Genomic DNA, 17,736 nt, shown 5'->3' on the forward strand with positions numbered 1-17,736 from the left:
TTTCGGAACGCACATTCAGTGCTGCTGGATGCTTTGTAACTGATCACAGGATGCGCCTGTCCACCGACTCGGTCGATCGACTGACTTTCATAAAAATGAATCAGTCTTGGATCACCAGCAGCTACCAGGCACCTGATGCTGATGTAACCGAATAATTTTTTTGAAATGTCAGATCCCTTCAAGACCACCTATGCTGATGCTGAGTGACTATCCTGTTATGCTGATTGATTATCCTCTTCCTCCTCAATGATCATGCTTATAGCTTGTAAGAACATTTTTGGTTCTGGGCGCTGCCACCAGTGGCTAAGGCCCAATTTTTCAGCCCCTGTTCAACAGGGGCGTGTAATTACAATTTTTGATGCAATATTTTGCAGGAGGGTTCGTTGCTGTGCTCAACTACAGTATCTGTGAGGGGTTGCAGTTTTGTGGCACCAGCACCAGTGCCTAAGGCCCAATTTTTCAGCCCCTGTTTAACAGGGGTGTGTAATTACAATTTTTGATACAATACTTTGCAGCAGGGCTTGTTCCTGCAATCAACAAGAGAATCTGTGAGGGGTTGCAGTGTTGTGGCACCAGCACCAGTGCCTAAGGCCCAATTTTCAGCCCCTGTTTAACAGGGGTGTGCAATTACAATTTTTGATGCAATACTTTGCAGCAGGGCTTGTTCCTGCACTCAACTAGAGAATCTGTGAGGGGTTGCAGTGTTGTGGCACCAACACCAGTGCCTAAGGCCCAATTTTTCAGCCCCTGTTTAACAGGGGCGTGTAATTACAATTTTTGATGCAATATTTTGCAGCAGGGCTCATTCCTGCGCTCCAACTAGAGTATCTTTGAGGGGTTGCAGTGTTGTGGCACCAGCAGTGGTGCCCAAGACCCAATTTTTCTGCCCCTGTTCAACAGGGACATGTAATTACAATTCTTGATCTAATATTTCACAGCAGGGCCCATTCCTGCACCCACCAAGAGTAACTGTGAGGGCTTACAGTGTTGTGGCAACACCACCACCAAAGGCCCTATTTTTCTGCCCCTGTTCAACAGGTGCATGTAATTACAATTCTTGATATAATATTTCACAGCAGGGCCTGTTCCAGCGCCTACCAAGAGTAACTGTGAGGACTTACAGTGTTGTGGCACCAGCACCATCACCACCAAAGGCCCAATTTTTCTGCCCCTGTTTAACAATGGCATGTAATTACAATTCTTGATCTAATATTTCACAGCAGGGCCTGTTCCTGCACCCACCAAGAGTAACTGTGAGGGCTTACAGTGTTGTGGCAACACCAACACCTAAGGCCCCAATTTCTGCAGAGTATATAGGGCAAGCCCTTACTTTCAAACATCCAACTTACAAACGACTCCTACTTGCAAACAGAAGGAGACAACAGGACGTGAGATGAAATCTACCCCTAGGAAGGGAAATTCTCTCCTGTAAGAGTTAATATGGGAAAAACATGTCTCCTCTCCACTGATGCTTTATCACCAATCCTTGTTTCACTAAAAACCGCACATTTTCAAAAAACATTTGTCATTGGGACAGAAAGTGAGGTGAAATCTTCTGAAGAGGTGCACAGACAGCAAAACAAATGTTACAGGGGTGATAATCCTTCCCTATGTTTTCCAAAAAGCTTAAAAATAGATTTTTTGGCTGGAGCTACACTTTAAAAATATACCAGTTCAAAATTACAAACAGATTCTACTTAACAACAAACCTACAGTAGTCCCTGTCTTGTTTGCACCGCCTGTATACTGCTGTTCAGAGTATATAGGGCCTGGGGGCCCCCACGCCCTTTCTTTTTTTAATTTGGGTGTGGGGTTCCCCTTAATATCCATACAAGACCCAAAGGGCCTTGTAATAGACTGGGGAAGGTAACCATGCCGTTTATTGAACTGATTTTCATCCATATTGCTGGGACCCGCATTACATTAAAGATGCAAGCAGTTTTAAATGACTTTTATTCCTTTAAAAATTTCATTTTGTGCAGGGACTGTTCCAAGCACGGGAAACACATGCCACTTTACAGGCATACTATAGACACCACCCGGGTACGATATTTAATGGGATATTTCACTTTTTTTTCACTTTAAGCATCATTAAAATCACTGCTCCCGAAAAAACGGACGTTTTTAAAACTTTTTTTTGCATTGATACATGTCCCCTGGGGCAGGACCCAGGTCCCCAAACCCTTTTTAGGACAATACCATGCATATTAGCCAATAAAAGTAGCACTTTTGATTTTGAACATTTGAGTCCCATAGACTTTAATGGGGTTCTAAAGTTTGCGCGAACTTTAGGTCTGTTCGCAGGTTCTGGTGCGAACCGAACTGGGGGGTGTTTGTCTCATCTCTAGTACTAACCACTCGCTGAGGGACCCAATACCAGAAACGATTGGTCTGCCGTAAAAGGGATGAATAATCTTATGAACTTTACGAAGGTGATGAAAAATAGGTACAATAGGATTTTCTTGAACTAGAACCTGTGCTTCCTTTGGAGTGAACGCTTCTAAGCTTGCCCCTTTATTTATTATATTTATTAAAGTTGTTTTATATTCATTTGTGGGGTTGCTTTTAAGTGAAGCATAGGTATCAGTATTTTTCAATTGTCTAAGGGCCTCATCCCTATATGTAGCGGTTTCCAAAATGACCACTGACCCCCCTTTGTCCTCATTGCGGATCATAATGGTTTCATCCTCCATAAGTACTTTTAAGGCTGATGTCTCTGTGCATGAAAGCATGTCCTCCCTAATATGAGATTGAAATGATGTGTGTGTGGCTAAAACAAAAAGATTCCTCTCTACCAATCTCTGGAACCTATCCAAATCAGGGCTGCGAGACTGTATGGGATAAAAATCTGATGGCACACAGAAAGGAACTCTCCGGGTGCCACCCCCATCAGTCTCAAGTCCCGACAGGATCGGTTGTTCAAATAACAAATTCTCCATGTCAACAACAGTTCTTCCTGAAGGAAAAAACGTTATTGTTAGTAGATTGTACTTCAATATCTTCCATGTGTATATCTTCATCTTCATTAAAATATTATTGACGGATAGTTAAGTTGCATATACATTTGTTAATGTCAAGAATGGTGTTAAAGGGGTCAAAATGTGCATGTGGACAAAAGTTCAAGCTCTTAGACAAAAGTGAGAGTTCCTCATCTGTTAAATTTCTGTGTGACACATTAATCACATTACTGCAAGTACAGTACTTACTTCTCCTGGGCTCTGAGGGCATAACGTGACTAGGTAGAATCGCTTATTTCCCCCCCCCTTCTTGTCTTCTTGTAGATTTATTTTGATGAAATGGTTTTCTTTTGAATTTGTGCTGCCCATTTTTTGAAGACACAGGTGTACTTACTTGATTAGTGAGACCAGAAGCTCCAGATTGATCAGAAGAACCATCAGACAGTGACAACACCAGAGTATTGTCCATGATTTCCGGATCTGTGTCAGAAAACCTGACCCGTTTTTTAGATAAATTACCAAAACGGCCCCATTGACGTTGTTTCTTCCTAACATAGACGTTGTCAAGTTCATAATCTAATTTGTCACAGAGAAGTTTTTCCTCTTTAACCTGCAATGGTGTCCATTTCAATCTTGTTCACCTTTTCATTAAGTTGTTGATTCAAGTCAGCAAACTGAGTCACATTCTGTAAAGGCAAAATTTCTTGCTACAAAGATGTGATATCTTCCTGTAGTTTCTCCAATTCCATGGTTTTAAAGGTAATAATCAAGTTCATCAAATAAGTAGAACAAGTTGAAAGAATATCATTCCACTGTTTTTTAAAATCATCACTGGGCAATTCAAACGTGGGAAACTTCTTAATGCGAAGACCTCTTGGTACACGTTCCACAAATAAATATTCTTGCAAAGTTGTCTTTTCCCAATAGGCTTTCACTTCTTTAACCATATATTTCTCCATTTTACAGAAAAGTAATTTGACAGACCTAGAGTCATCTTCATTTCCCCTTTTTGAAAGTGTTCTGTGCATTAATTCTAAAAGGATTATTATCCAAAGTTCTAAAGGTGTGACTGTTCAAACCTCCAGCTGAGTCTTGAGCTGTATTATCAGTCATAATTAAAGTTGGATGTTTATAATAAAAAACAAAGTTCCTCAAGTTGATGCAAGGAACAGGAGATTGTGGTGTATGGTTCACCGAGCAGGCGTCTCAAATGCGGAGAGCAGCAAACAACAAACAGGGAGTAACACTGCTCCAGGTAATGGTAAAGTGATTACCTTCCTTAATGATCAGGTGCAGGTCCAGTCCATGATCTGGGTAACTAATGCAGGAGACAAAATGATTGACCGCACTCCAAGGATAAGGAAACCTGCTTTATTGGTAGACCATTGAGCACCCAATACATACGGGGCAGTTCCACCAATCCAGGAGCGGTACCGCAACATTCCCCCAGCCCTGTGCCAGGAGGTCAGAGACTTGCTCTGCAACATGCTACCAAGCGGGGTAATCCAGGAGAGTCACAGCCCCTGGGCTGTTCCTGTGGTTCTGATGAGGAAGAAAAATTGAAGCCTGTGGTTCTGTGTGGACTAAAACAAGTTGAATGCTTGAACCCACCAGGATGCCTACCCATTACACTGGGTGGAGGAATCACTAATGGCGTTAGGGCAGGCCAAGTACTTCTCTATCATTGGCTTGGTGAGAGGCTACTGGCAAGTCCCTGTAAGAGATCGGGTTCGTGAAAAGACTACCTTTATCATGCCCTTGAGACTGAGTTTAATCACATGCCCTTTGGGCTGGGAAAAGCCCCCAACACTTCCCCTACAATACAAGTTCTTTCCATTACACTGTGTGTGAGTTACTTTTGCACCATGCTGCACCCTCACACAAACCTGTGCAGACCAATTGAACATAAACAGCTGTTTGGAGGCCTCCAGGTTCAAGCAATCAGGTGCCCTGAGGTCATATTGAGGACACACTGTGACAGGTAGCCTATTGTGGCTTGTCATATGTTTGGCAAATGCAAGGTGCCACTCACTAAAATTAGAAGAAAAGAGGTTTAACCTTAAACTGCGTAGAGAGTTCTTTACTGTATAGTTTAAAAAAACTATTAGATAAGCACCTGAACAACCTCAACATACAGGGATATACAATGTAATACTGACATATAATCACACACATAGGTTGGACTTGATGGACTTGTGTCTTTTTTCAACCTCACCTGCTATGTAACTATATAACTATGTAAGGTAAACCTCACCTAGTGGCCTGCCATTGTATGAGTTAAAAAAACAGCTTGGTACAGTGATTCTTGATTCAAAATAGAGGAGAAACATACATCCATTGGCTTAACAGGGGAGACTACCAAGATATGAAAATTCAGTCTGTTGTCGAGTCAGCATTTGATAGTAACAACAAATCTTCAATTCCATGGGATGAAAAAATAAGTTCTTACTCCTCAGTGCTAGGCGTAAAACTGGTTTTCTCTGACAATGATTGGATTTGGACACTAAATTGTGCTATGCCGCTATTTGTTTTTGTGACACCTAGCATCCTACTCTTGTAGATGGAGTTATAATCCACTCTTTAGCCACTTATCTACTGGGACAATTTTTTAATTTTTCTCACACAAGAAATCTGTATTTTTTGTTAGAAATTACTTCAAACCTCCAAAAATGCATATATTTTCTGAAAGCAGAGACTCTGGAAAATAAAAAGGATTATTGCATAGACATGTGCATTCGTTTTCGTCTGAATGTATTTTCGTCCGAATTTCAGGTATTTTCGTTATCGTTTTAACAAACGATAACGAAAGCGCAGTTTCGGAAAACCTGAACTATTTCATTTGAGCATAAGCTAAGCATAGCAGCAGAACAGTAGTGAAGCAAGCTACATCTGTGTTGTGAACTTGATAGATAGACTAGTGATATTAGTGTTGCTGCTAGTGTTGTGATAGCCTAAGAGGCTGCCCGTGTTGTGGGGGGGAACTATACAGCAACTGCAAGTCAGCAATGTACCGTTCTAACGTAAAAGTGAAGGCAGGTAGAGGTAGCCGTGGTCATAGTCGTGGTCGCGGTCGCGGTGGACGCCTTGCTAAAAAAAGTGGCAAGGTCTCTGCTACTAGTGCCTCTGACACTTCTGCCACCACCAACATGCTGTCCACAGCAGTGGGTGTCACGGCCAGTGCCACCAGCAAAGCTAGTTCCACCACCCCCAGTTCTTCTAATATTACTTTTCCTGCCAGACCACCAACATCTTCCGCCACTTCCACTGCCAGTACAGCACCTCCTTCCACTTCTACAGGTGTCATGGCTGCATATTTTTATGGAATAGGCAAGAAACCTAGTAAAGTGGAGTTGCCAATCACACTGCCAGTGCCACTGCCCAGCTCCCCAAAGAAGCAATTGAGGGAGACAGCAGCAGAGACAGAGTGTGAGAATTTTTCTTCATTGGCCCAAGAAGATAATGAAGCACTAGTTCTAGTTCACCAAGTGTAACTGTAGTGACAACAGCTTCCACCACTGGTGTGCTACCTGCTGCAGCTATATCAGCCCTAAATAGAGATCAACAGGGTCAAGGGGCTGCATCCTGCCGCAGCAACATTTGGAAATACTTTCAAACATTGTAAGGCAAGTTTGCCAAGTGTAAATTGTGTGGGAAGCAAGTAAATAGGTGTAAAATGTTAGGTCATTTATCCAATGCTGGTATGAACCTACACCTTAAAAATTACCACCACTCTACTTTACTGCGGGCAGAGGCAGAAAAAGAAGATGGTAGCGCAGAAAGCAGCATAACGGACTCTGACTGTACTGGTGGTACTTCCTCATCCACACCACTTAGAGCACAGGAGGCAATAGAGAGGGTTCAATTAAGACAACCCGTCTACGTGCAGTAGTTCCACTGCAGACCCAGTCAGGCTCCTCATCCTTATAAGGGCATTATCAGCCTACCCTCGATAGTTTTGTTGGCTTTAGTTCCAAGGGCATGTCAAAACAGCAGGCCACAACAAGATCACCCGCCTCATTGGCCAATTCATTGCTGTCGGAGGAGCCTCTTTTTGCATGATTGAAGGGGAGCCATTTAAACAGCTCATGCATGCCCTTGCTCCACGATATGTTGTTCCTGCAAGAACAACTTTCAGCAGAAAGATTATTCCAGCACTATACCATTGGTTGGATTATTGAAGGAAAAAATGGCCAAAGCTGAGGGTCAGACAATTCATTTGACAACTGATTTGTGGACAGCTCCAAGCGGTCAACACGCTTTCCTGTCTTTGACTGCACACTGGTGGCAGGCCACTGTGCCTGTTGGTGGTGGCACTAGTGTAAGAGTTCAAACTCCATCAAGAAGCAGGTCTGCAGCGCAAGACCAGCAGGGTTATCAAGCTTTCCTGCTCCACACAGAAGTCCGTGATGATAAACACAGCTCTGCCAACATATTGCGGGCAATTAGATCGATGTTGGCCAATTGGTTTGGAGAGCGGGCAGTCACCAATGTCTCTGTTGGGTTCATTGTGACAGACGGAGTTTGAAACATGGTTAAAGTGCTCCAAGATGGATTTTTTTGTCGGTGTGCGCTGTGCTGCACACATACTGCATTTAGTGGTCAAGGGTGCAATCCCAGTGGAGAAAAACAACAAGATTGCTCAAATCGTGGACCTTTGCAGAAAGATTGCAGGGCATTTCCACTGCAGTATAGGGGCTAGTCAACTGTTGAGGGAAGAGCAAGAACAATCAGGGCTCCCCATACATCGCCTGAAACAAGATGTCAGCACCCGGTGGAACTATACCCTGGAAATGCTGGAACGCATTTTGGAGCAAAAGACAGCCATCCACAATCTATCATCCCGCCACAGCATTGGGATTGTTTCCACACTGGGACGTGATGACTGGTGTATAATTGGGCAGCTCGTTTATGTCTTAAAACCCTTTCGGAATGTGACGGAAAACTTGAGTCAGAGCAATGCCAGCCTAGGACAGGTCATACCCTTGTTTACCTATCTCATAGATAAGATGGGATCGTTCCTAGAAAACAGTGAGCCTGTTTGTGGCAGCCCACTTCATGCCGATGTAGCGTCTTTCATCAGAAAGCTACAAGATAACTTAAAAGATCGGCTAAATGACCGTGTCCGCAAAAGCCCTGAACTCATGCTGGCTTCCCTGTGTGATCCCAGGATCAAATGTAAACTGGCACTCAGAGACAAGAGCCTCTCCTACTGGAAAGGGAAATTGATTGAAAGGGTCCGTAATTTGCAGCAACAGAGATGTATGCCGGATGAGGCCGGTTTGGAAGATCCACCTGCCCTGTCTGCTATTCCAAGGCCTGGCACCATCACTCAAAAACAACAGAATGGAGCATGTGCATGTTGGGTAGAGGCACTTGACAATCTGGTGGATGCAGGTCAATCAGCAGGTAATTGAGAGGAGAGCAGTGCCTCTGAAATGGTCAGGGCCTACCTATATGAAGCACCTTTGCTTCCTACAGAGGACCCTTTGACCTATTGGGATGGTAAGAAAAGTTTGTGGCCTTGTCTTTGCCTGCTTGCCCAGCAACTACTATCCTGTCCTCCAACCACTGTGCAAAGTGAGAGAGTTTTCTCTATTACTGGGAATATCCTTAATCCACACCGTTCACAACTAACACCCCATTTGATGGAACAAATAACTTTCCTGAAAATTAACCTCCTCAAGCTGGGTTACCCTACCCTTAACTTGAGAGACCTGAATCATTGTTACCATGTGAAGATAGATGGGACTCAGAGGAACCATCCATCACCATTTTTTGTCATGAATGTTGTGTAGAGTGACATGAGTGTGCGTGATTGCATGAATGAATGTTGTGTGAATGGACAGTGAAGATAGATGGGACTCAGAGGAACCATCCAAATGTTGAGGAAAATCATTTCTTTTTATTTTCTTACCACTTGACACAATAGCAGTTGTCTACTTGTCTTTGGTGTGACCCCAAGATTTAAATAGAATTATATTGTTTTAAGCAATCCAAATGTTTCCCTTTATTCCTTCCATCACCCTTTTTTGTAATGAATGTTGTGTAGAGTGACTAGAGTGTGCGTGATTGCATGAATGAATGTTGTGTGAATGGACAGTAGCAAGGGTTGAAGCCTTGACGTGGCGCTACTGCTCACGTGTTGCTGTCTTTGTAAATACAAATAGCAACTTGTGCTAATTTAACCATTTTTGTTTGAATGTCTGGAAATAAGAGACAATGATTAAAGATGACCTCAACAGCATGACAGTTCCTCTTGATGGAGAGACTGTCAACTCAAGGATCAGAATATGTTACCAACACAACATAGCACAAAGAAGCATACAGTTGGAAACATGATTCTATGCTAGGTAGATTAGTTGGTCACTGCTGAGCTGCATCCAGATGCCCAGGACCCCTCCCATTTGCCATCTCTGACCCTGGGGACACCAGGGCCCTCTCTGATCCTCCGCCTGTTTCATGACCATCTGCAATTGTCCGAAGTCACCAGTGTGAGTGAGTAATCTACCCTGCTGCCATGTTACTCAAGCCCTGGAAATGATGACTACCTGTCAGGTCACCGTGAGGCTAGGTGACAGATGCACTCTGTAGGAATCAAAAGTGCACCTCTAGGTAGTGGACCCTAGGACTGACTGCTGCGGATTGAACCCTGGGAGGTTCAGGAGTCAGGTCTACTGGATCACTAACACAGATCCCACTGGGAGCTAGAGCATAGATTCCCAAGGGCGCGGGGTCTAAGAGCCAGCAGGTGTTCACCAGAGCCTCTAGTGGTGAGGATAAACTGTGCTGCAGTCTGGCTCCAGGTCGCGGCCCCCAGGGTCTCACAGCTCACGCTCACGGTATACTACAGGAGAAGAGGAAAGAGGCAGCAGGCTGGAACAACAAGCAAGTAAGGGATAAGCCAAGGTCGGAACCACAAGCAGACAAGGACAACAGAGTACACGCCAAGGTTCAGGGTCACAGGCAAACAAGGATGGTCGGGGACATGCCAAAGGTCAGGGTCACGAGCAGTCAGGAATAGTAGAGAACAGGCCAAAGTCGGTAACAGGAATCAGACGTAGGAAACACAGCCATTACACACAAAAGCTAACATACAATGGTTGATCAGCACTGCTGGCTTGCAGTGCACAGGCTAATATAGGGTTCCCTGATAGGAGCTGGGGTGGAGCCATGCCAAAGGAGAGTTTACAAAAGCAGTCAGGTGAGGGTCAGCTGGTCTCTAGAAATGAACACATGGAGACAGGTAAGCTGACAGACAAACTCTATTGCATAACCATGACACTGCCCTTTGAACTGTTGCCCCTTGTGATTGCGTTAGCCTGTGAACCTCTGTCCAGTTAACTGTTGCCCTCATGATTGCAAGCCTGCAACCTATATCCTGTGAACTGTTGAGGACTGTATGGTGGTTAACCCCTGCTGTAACTATCTGCTGTGTATTCTGGTGGGGGGAAAGCTGAACGGCGTGACTGGACACAATACATGGGATTACCCTGCACATTGAAATAGTGTAGAGAGAAATCTCATCAATTTTCTAAGTTCAGCCTGATGGTTAAATGTAGAAAAACTACAATTATAAAGCCTCTAGTAAGTTAGTAACAATAAATGGACTAGTTCATTTAGATAAACATCACACAAATCTAACAAGGAAAGCAAAACTCAAGAAAACAATTATTTCTGAACACATTTTTTTTATTTTTTACATAAACAAAACAAACAAAAAATTAAAATAAAAAAAAAAAATTATAAAAGTACATTCTCCCCCAACCTGGTGACCAGTCGCTGTAGGGACATATTAATCCCAGCCATCTGGTCACCAAGGTACCGAGTAGCCTCCAGTTGTCTCCTGAGGCTACGTTGGTACCTCTCCAGAGCCACATAGTGACGGAGCTGCCAGCGATTGTGGAGGGCCAAAGAGTGACACAGCCTCCGGGTTACGGCATATTGTCTCTCTTGGACCTCCACAATGCACCGCAGATAATCGTTCACATGTGGCTCTGGAGGGTGGGCGATATGTACTGGTTCTGGAGCGGGTGGAGAAGGATGCACTGGGGAGGAGGCACCAATGGGTGTGTCCAGGTGGGGGGATATTGATGAAGGGTGGAGGAGAACACGCCCTGTAGAAACCACTGGGGAGGAAGGACAGTCAGCCCAACCAGACGCGGGCAGGTCCAGGCCTTCGTCCACCGGGTAGAGTTGAAGGATGAAGACTTCACCTGTGAAGAAAAGAAAATACATTAGATAGATAGATAATACAATACACATGGCTTCTTCACCCTAACATTATATAAAGGCAATTATCTCCCAGCCCTTGTAGACAATCATGTAACATCTTGAGATGTTTTCACTTCCATACCAGTTTTCCGTTTTCAATATTTAGTGAGATGCACCTAATCAATTTGTGTGTAGGAGATAGTGGTGCCTGTGTCAATTCGCTGCGTCATACCAAGTTTGCAGAGCTGTCCAGGAAGGTGTAGTACTACTTTACTGTACTCTGACCGGGGCTGACTAGAAAGGGATTCCCCTCTACACATCGAGCAGTGTAAAGGGGAATCTCCCAAAGATTTTATCCGCTTTGTCGCACGGGCGGCTGGAGAAAATCTTAAGGTGTAATGGACGCCTAAGTGCTGACCGACCACTAACTAATCTACCTCATCCAGACTGACTGACTGTCACAAATATGGAAGATCAGTTGCACTTGCAGAAAAACATATTGGCTATACCAGCTTTTAACATTACACTCACCAAAGAGAAGCCATTCAAGCCATTGCATCTGGGATGACCTAATAAAAAGTTGTTTAATAAAATATAGCAGGCTACTTTTTAAATTTGATAATTTTGTAAGGCCACTGATTGTTGAATAAGCCCCACTTCTGTTCTAGGCTAGGTAGGTTACTCACTCCTGGTCTAGGCTAGGAGGTATAACAGGTATAACATCATGAGAAAAGTGTATGTGCATGGCATGCATTAGGGGCATGCCAGAGACTGAACATGTCCAGGGACTGCCAGCCAATAGCTGGAGATTCTTCTCTGACACACCCCCTCCAGCCTGCTGTGTTATTCACGATGATTAACAGTGATTGGCTCAGACTGGGAATCTGAACTGCAGCAAGAAGGTGGCGTGATCAGGGACATTGAGGAAATAATAAGCTAACAGGAAGACTGGAATCAGCTGCAGAGGGGGACTAATATAATTAATAATTCCAGCTAAACCGAAGCCTTGCAGAATAAATCACAACCATTTCTAGACAAGGTATGCCATCAGCATTTCATATTTAAAATACTATATTTGCCTGGAAAATACAAAAAAGCTATACTTACTCCCTGTATCTGCCGCATCTGGCTGTTCTGCCGCATCCCCAGCAGCCTCTACAGGGCAGGTCTCCTCCACCTCCTGCTCAGCCTCAGTAGCTGTTGATTAATAATAGAAAAGAACATTACAATCTGCAGTGTACAACAATCTCTCACATTAGTACAAGAACATTTAAACATGTATGATCACTCAGCAGATACCAGCAAGATTATACCAACTTACATGTGGGGGTTGCTGCCTCAGCCTCCTCCTCCTGAGTCTCCCCCTCTGACTGGATGACACCTATTTATAAAGGAGAAATGATGAATGTTATAATGTTCAAGCTTCAAATTACTATAAATAAATATACTGTAGTGTAAATAGATAAAATTAATTATCCATTAGCATGGCAATACAGGGCAGGTCACTAACGTTTATCTACAAGGCAGGGACATGCATTCACCATTTAGAAAAAATCATTAAAAAAAACAAATACGAGGCACTTACCTGTCCTGGTTCCAGCGGCGAGTGCTAGGTGCACCGCCACTGATCAGACGCCTCACTTCAGAGCGGCGATGTTCTGTCAGATTACGTAAGTTACGCAAGCGCTTGCATTACCTGACAAAGCGTCGCAGAGGCTCTACCTGTCACTGCTTGAGCGAGAAGCAATGACACTGGAATCGACAATGGAAGGCTGGACAAATGGAAAAGGAACCACTGTATTAGTGTCACTACTACAATACTTACTGCACGTTGATGACAAAAAAAATGTCCTGCACACATTGCACACAATGCAATGCTGACACCAACCTTGATGAGCCAGCAGCTGGTTGATCTCATCCTCCCCCACAACCGCTAAAAGCTCTGCCTCATGGGGGAGGAGAGGCACCTGCTTCCCTCTGCGCCCCCCCAACTGCCTGCACTTACGCGCTTTGGAACTGCAAAACAAAAAGAGAAGAGAAACGGGTTCCACAATTAAACTACAATTGTAATCTGAAAATGACATCAAACACATGTAGAATGAACCCGTAGAATGAAACAATGCAAATGGAATTTTTGGATTAGGCACATTTTTTCATGTAGCACAAGGTTTGCACATTTATTTATTAACCAAATTTATTGTAAGAAAAATGTATGCTTTTTGGTGCACAATAAATAATAAAAGACAGGATTGGGATTGTGCCGAGTAAATGTCCATTGTCCACTTCAGTCCACCTTTCTAATTATTATTACGCGCTTGTGTGAACTGTGTATAGTGTAAAATGTCCTTTCTTGTTTCTTTTGCAAAGCATTAACCCATATGGCGGGTCCGCAAGCTGGTTAAGTCCAGCCACCGTAACACTTTTTTTTTACATATATATATTTAACTCTTTTTATTTTTCAATAACAAAAAATGTAAAACCCAGCGGTGATCTAATGCCACCAATAAAAGCTCTATATGTGGCGGGAGAATAGCATAAATTTCAATGGATAGTACATCGCAGGAGCGTGCAGTTTAAAGCTGCAACGCGCTAAATAGCAGAATATGGCCTGGTCAGAAAGGGGGCGTAACCTACAGGTGGTCAGGTCAAGTGGAACTTAAAAGCACTTACTGCTCAGTTTAGTGATAACTAAGAACAAATAACGGCAATCGAAATATTCCTCTTAAAATGATCGTGGCGATAATATATTTAACATGTGCAACTGCAAACTATGCTTTCATATGTAGGCTAGGCACATCTATGCGCAAATTTGGTTTTTCACAGGAGGGAGGATGAATTGAAAATTATTTATTCCTTTTTTTTTTTTAAAATTCACTTAACTTTACTGACATCACATGTGATAGCAATAATATATGTTTATGTGTGTGTGTGTGTGTAACTTGTTTTTGGGCATAATATGTGATTTCATTTTTAACCACTTGCCGACCTGCTCACGCCGATATATATCGGCAGAATGGCACGGCTGCGCAAAGTAACGTGACATCAGGACCTGCGGACTCGATATCCGACAGGTGTCGGCGATCGTGTCACGGAGCTGCAGAACAGGGAGATGCCTATGTAAACACAGCATCTCCCTGTTCTGCCTAGTGACAGGACAGTGATCTTCTGCGCCCTGTCATCGGGAGCAGTGATCAGTGTTGTGTCACTGGTAGCCCATCACCCCACAGTTAAAATCACTCCCTAGGACACACTTAACACCTTTAGCGCCCCCTAGTGGTTAACCCCTTCCCTGCCAGTGTCATTTTTTACACAGTAAAATCAGTGCATTTTTTGAGCTTTGATCATTGTATAAATGTGAATGGTCCCAAAATGGCATCAAAAGTGTCCGATGTGTCTGCCATAATGTCGCAGTCACAATAAAATTGCTGATTGCGATAGTAAAAAAAATTATTAATAAAAATGCCATAAAACTATCCCTATTTTGTAGACACTATACCTTTTGCGCAAACCATAAACGCTTATTGCAATTTTTGTTACCAAAAATATGTAGAAGAATACATATCGGCCTAAACTGAGGAGAAAATTTGTTTTTTATATATTTGTTGGGGATACTTATATAGCAAAAAGTAAATAAAAACTGCAGAGGTGATCAAATACCACCAAAAGAAAGCTATATTTGTGGGAAAAAAAGGACGTCAATTTTGTTTGGGAGCAACGTCACACAACCGCGCAATTGTCAGTTAAAGCGACACAGTGCCGAATCGAACAAAGTGGCACGGTCATTTGGCAGCCAAATCCTCCGGGGCTGAAGTGGTTAAAATGTAAAAAAAAAAAATAATCAGACACGTTACTTACCGTTTTATGTCGCTGAATTTTTTGCTACAGGCAGTCGAGTCACGCCGATGGCGATAGGTTTCCTCAACCCTTCTGGAGCTCTCCTCCCACTTCTCCCGCTTCCACTCCTGAGTGGTTTCCCTGGAGCGGGGGCCACACAGCTGCATCCAGCAAGGAAGCGTTTCCCTTACAAGGACCTGGGACTCAACGTGAGTCCACGTAAGGTTACGCTTCCTGCTGGTTGCAGCTTGTGTCCCCCTCCTACGCCCATTTTTGGATGCTGGTGTTGGGGATGTTGCTGCTGCTGCTGCTGCTGCCTCCATAGAAGGCCCAGGAACTTCCTCCTCCATGTCTTCATTATGGGTTGCTGCCATATCTGAGACAGACACAGACACACTTCGGATTTTGCGGCTGCCATTGCACTTGCGATTGAGAAACGAATGTGAAAGTTTGGTTGGCTGACTGCTGGGGCAGAGTAGACCAATGACCATGAACGATGAAGATTTGACACAGAAACGAAAAACATACAAACGTGAATCTTTGGCTTATGGTGTCTGTCGAAAGTTAGAAGATTCGACGGAGCAGCTAAACAAACTGTACGATGCTGCAATCGTACATTTCCGGTGAAATGTACGATTGCGGCGTCGTACAGTTTAGCTGCTCCGTCAAATCATCTTTGAACATTTGACAGACACCATAAGCCTTCAATGACAGATTCGACCTTAATTAATTTCAATTTTCGGACGAATGCAAGTTTTTAACAAAAAACGAAATAAAGAAAAACAAATTTCGGGAGTAACTAAAAACATTCATTTTTTGGACGAAAACGAAATTCCAAAATGAAATATTTCAATGTGCACACGTCTATTATTGCATGATATTTGTGCGGCTTTTTATCAAACACATATTTTCAAGAACAAGTTAACCAAATGAATTTTAGAGTGGGCAAACGATATATCAAACTTTTTGGTAAGATATAACAGATAGATTTGCATCGAGTAAATAGATACCAAACATGTCAAGCCTTGAAAACTATGTAACCCAAAACTTTCCATAGGCGATGCTTTAAAAGTTATCAGCTTAAAGTTAGCAGGAAACTATGGCCCTAAAAATGTTGCCCTTAATCTGATGATCCCAGTGATACCTCAAACGTGTAGCGTGTTTTATGTTTACTGACATTTGCTTGCCCTATGCTTGCACTTTGAATTGTGACATGTAAGGTGCTTTAATTTCTTTTTTCATTATTGTTTTTTTAAGTTATATCATTTATTGTATTTATTTGGGGAAGTTACAATTGGTCCACCTGTGTGTAATTTAATCTCATTATAAATACAGCTGTTCCATGAATCCCTCAGAGGTTTGTTAGAGAACCTTAGTGAACAAACAGCATCATGAAGGCCAAGGAACACACCAGACAGGTCAGGGATAAAGTTGTGGAGAAGTTTAAAGCAGGATTAGGTTAGAAAAAATATCCCAAGCTTTGAATATCTCAAAAATGGAAAGAGTATGGTACAACTGCAAACCTACCAAGACATGGCCATCCAACTAAGCTGAAAGGCTGGGCAAGGAGAGCATTAATCAGGAAAGCAGCCAAGAGGCCCAAGGTAACTCTGGAGAAGCTGCAGAGATCCACAGCTCAGGTGGGAGAATCAGTCCACAGGACAACTATTAGTCGTGCACTCCACAAGAGTGGCAAGAAGAAAGTCATTGTTGAAAGAAAGCCATAAGAAGTCCCATTTGCAGTTTGTGAGAAGCCATATGGGGGAGCACAGCAAACATGTGCAAGAAGGTGCTCTGGTCAGATGAGACCAAAATTTAACTTTTTGGCCTAAAAGCAAAATGCTATGTGTGGCGACAAACTAATACTGCACATCACCCTGAACACACCATCCCCACCATGAAACATGGTGGTGGCAGCATCATGTTGTGGGGATGCTTTTCTTCAGCAGGGACAGGGAAGCTGGTCAGAGTTAATGGGAAGATGGATGGAGCCAAATACAGGGCATTCTTATAAGAAAACCTGTTAGAGTCTGCAAACGACTTGAGACTAAGGGGGAGGTTCATCTTCCAGCAGGACAACGACCCTTAACATACAGCCAGAGCTTCAATGCAATGGTTTAGATCAAAACATTGTCATACGTTAGAATGGCCCAGTCAGGGTCCAGACCTAAATCCAATTGAGAATCTGTGGCAAGACTTGAAAATTGCTGTTCACAAACGCACTCCATACAATTTGACAGAGCTTGAGCTATTGTGCAAAGAAGAATGGGCAAACATTTCACTCTCTAGATGTACAAAGCTGGTAGAGTCATCCCCAAAAAGACTTGCAGCTGTAATTTCAGTGAAGGATGGTTCTACAAAGTATTGACTCAGGGGGGCTGAAAACAAATGCACGCCACACTTTTCACAGATTTATTTGTGAAAAATGTTGAAAACCCTTTATCATTTTCCTTCCTCTTCAAAATCATGTGCCACTTTGTGTTGTTCTATCACATAAAATCCCAATAAAATACATTTACATTTTTTGTTGTAACATGACAAAATGTGAAAAATTTCAAGAGGTGTGAATACTTTTTCAAGGCACTGTATAATGTTTTTTTTTATATCTATACAAAATGTTTTGCCTTTCATTTCTATTTTAAACTGAATGGGTTGTTTACAATCTCTTTAACCACTTTGCGCCCGCGCTATAGCCAAAAGACGGCTACAGCGTGGACGCCAATTGCCTAGGGCC

Source organism: Aquarana catesbeiana, linkage group LG09 (assembly GCF_042186555.1).
Source record: "Aquarana catesbeiana isolate 2022-GZ linkage group LG09, ASM4218655v1, whole genome shotgun sequence".
Classification (NCBI taxonomy): domain Eukaryota; kingdom Metazoa; phylum Chordata; class Amphibia; order Anura; family Ranidae; genus Aquarana; species Aquarana catesbeiana.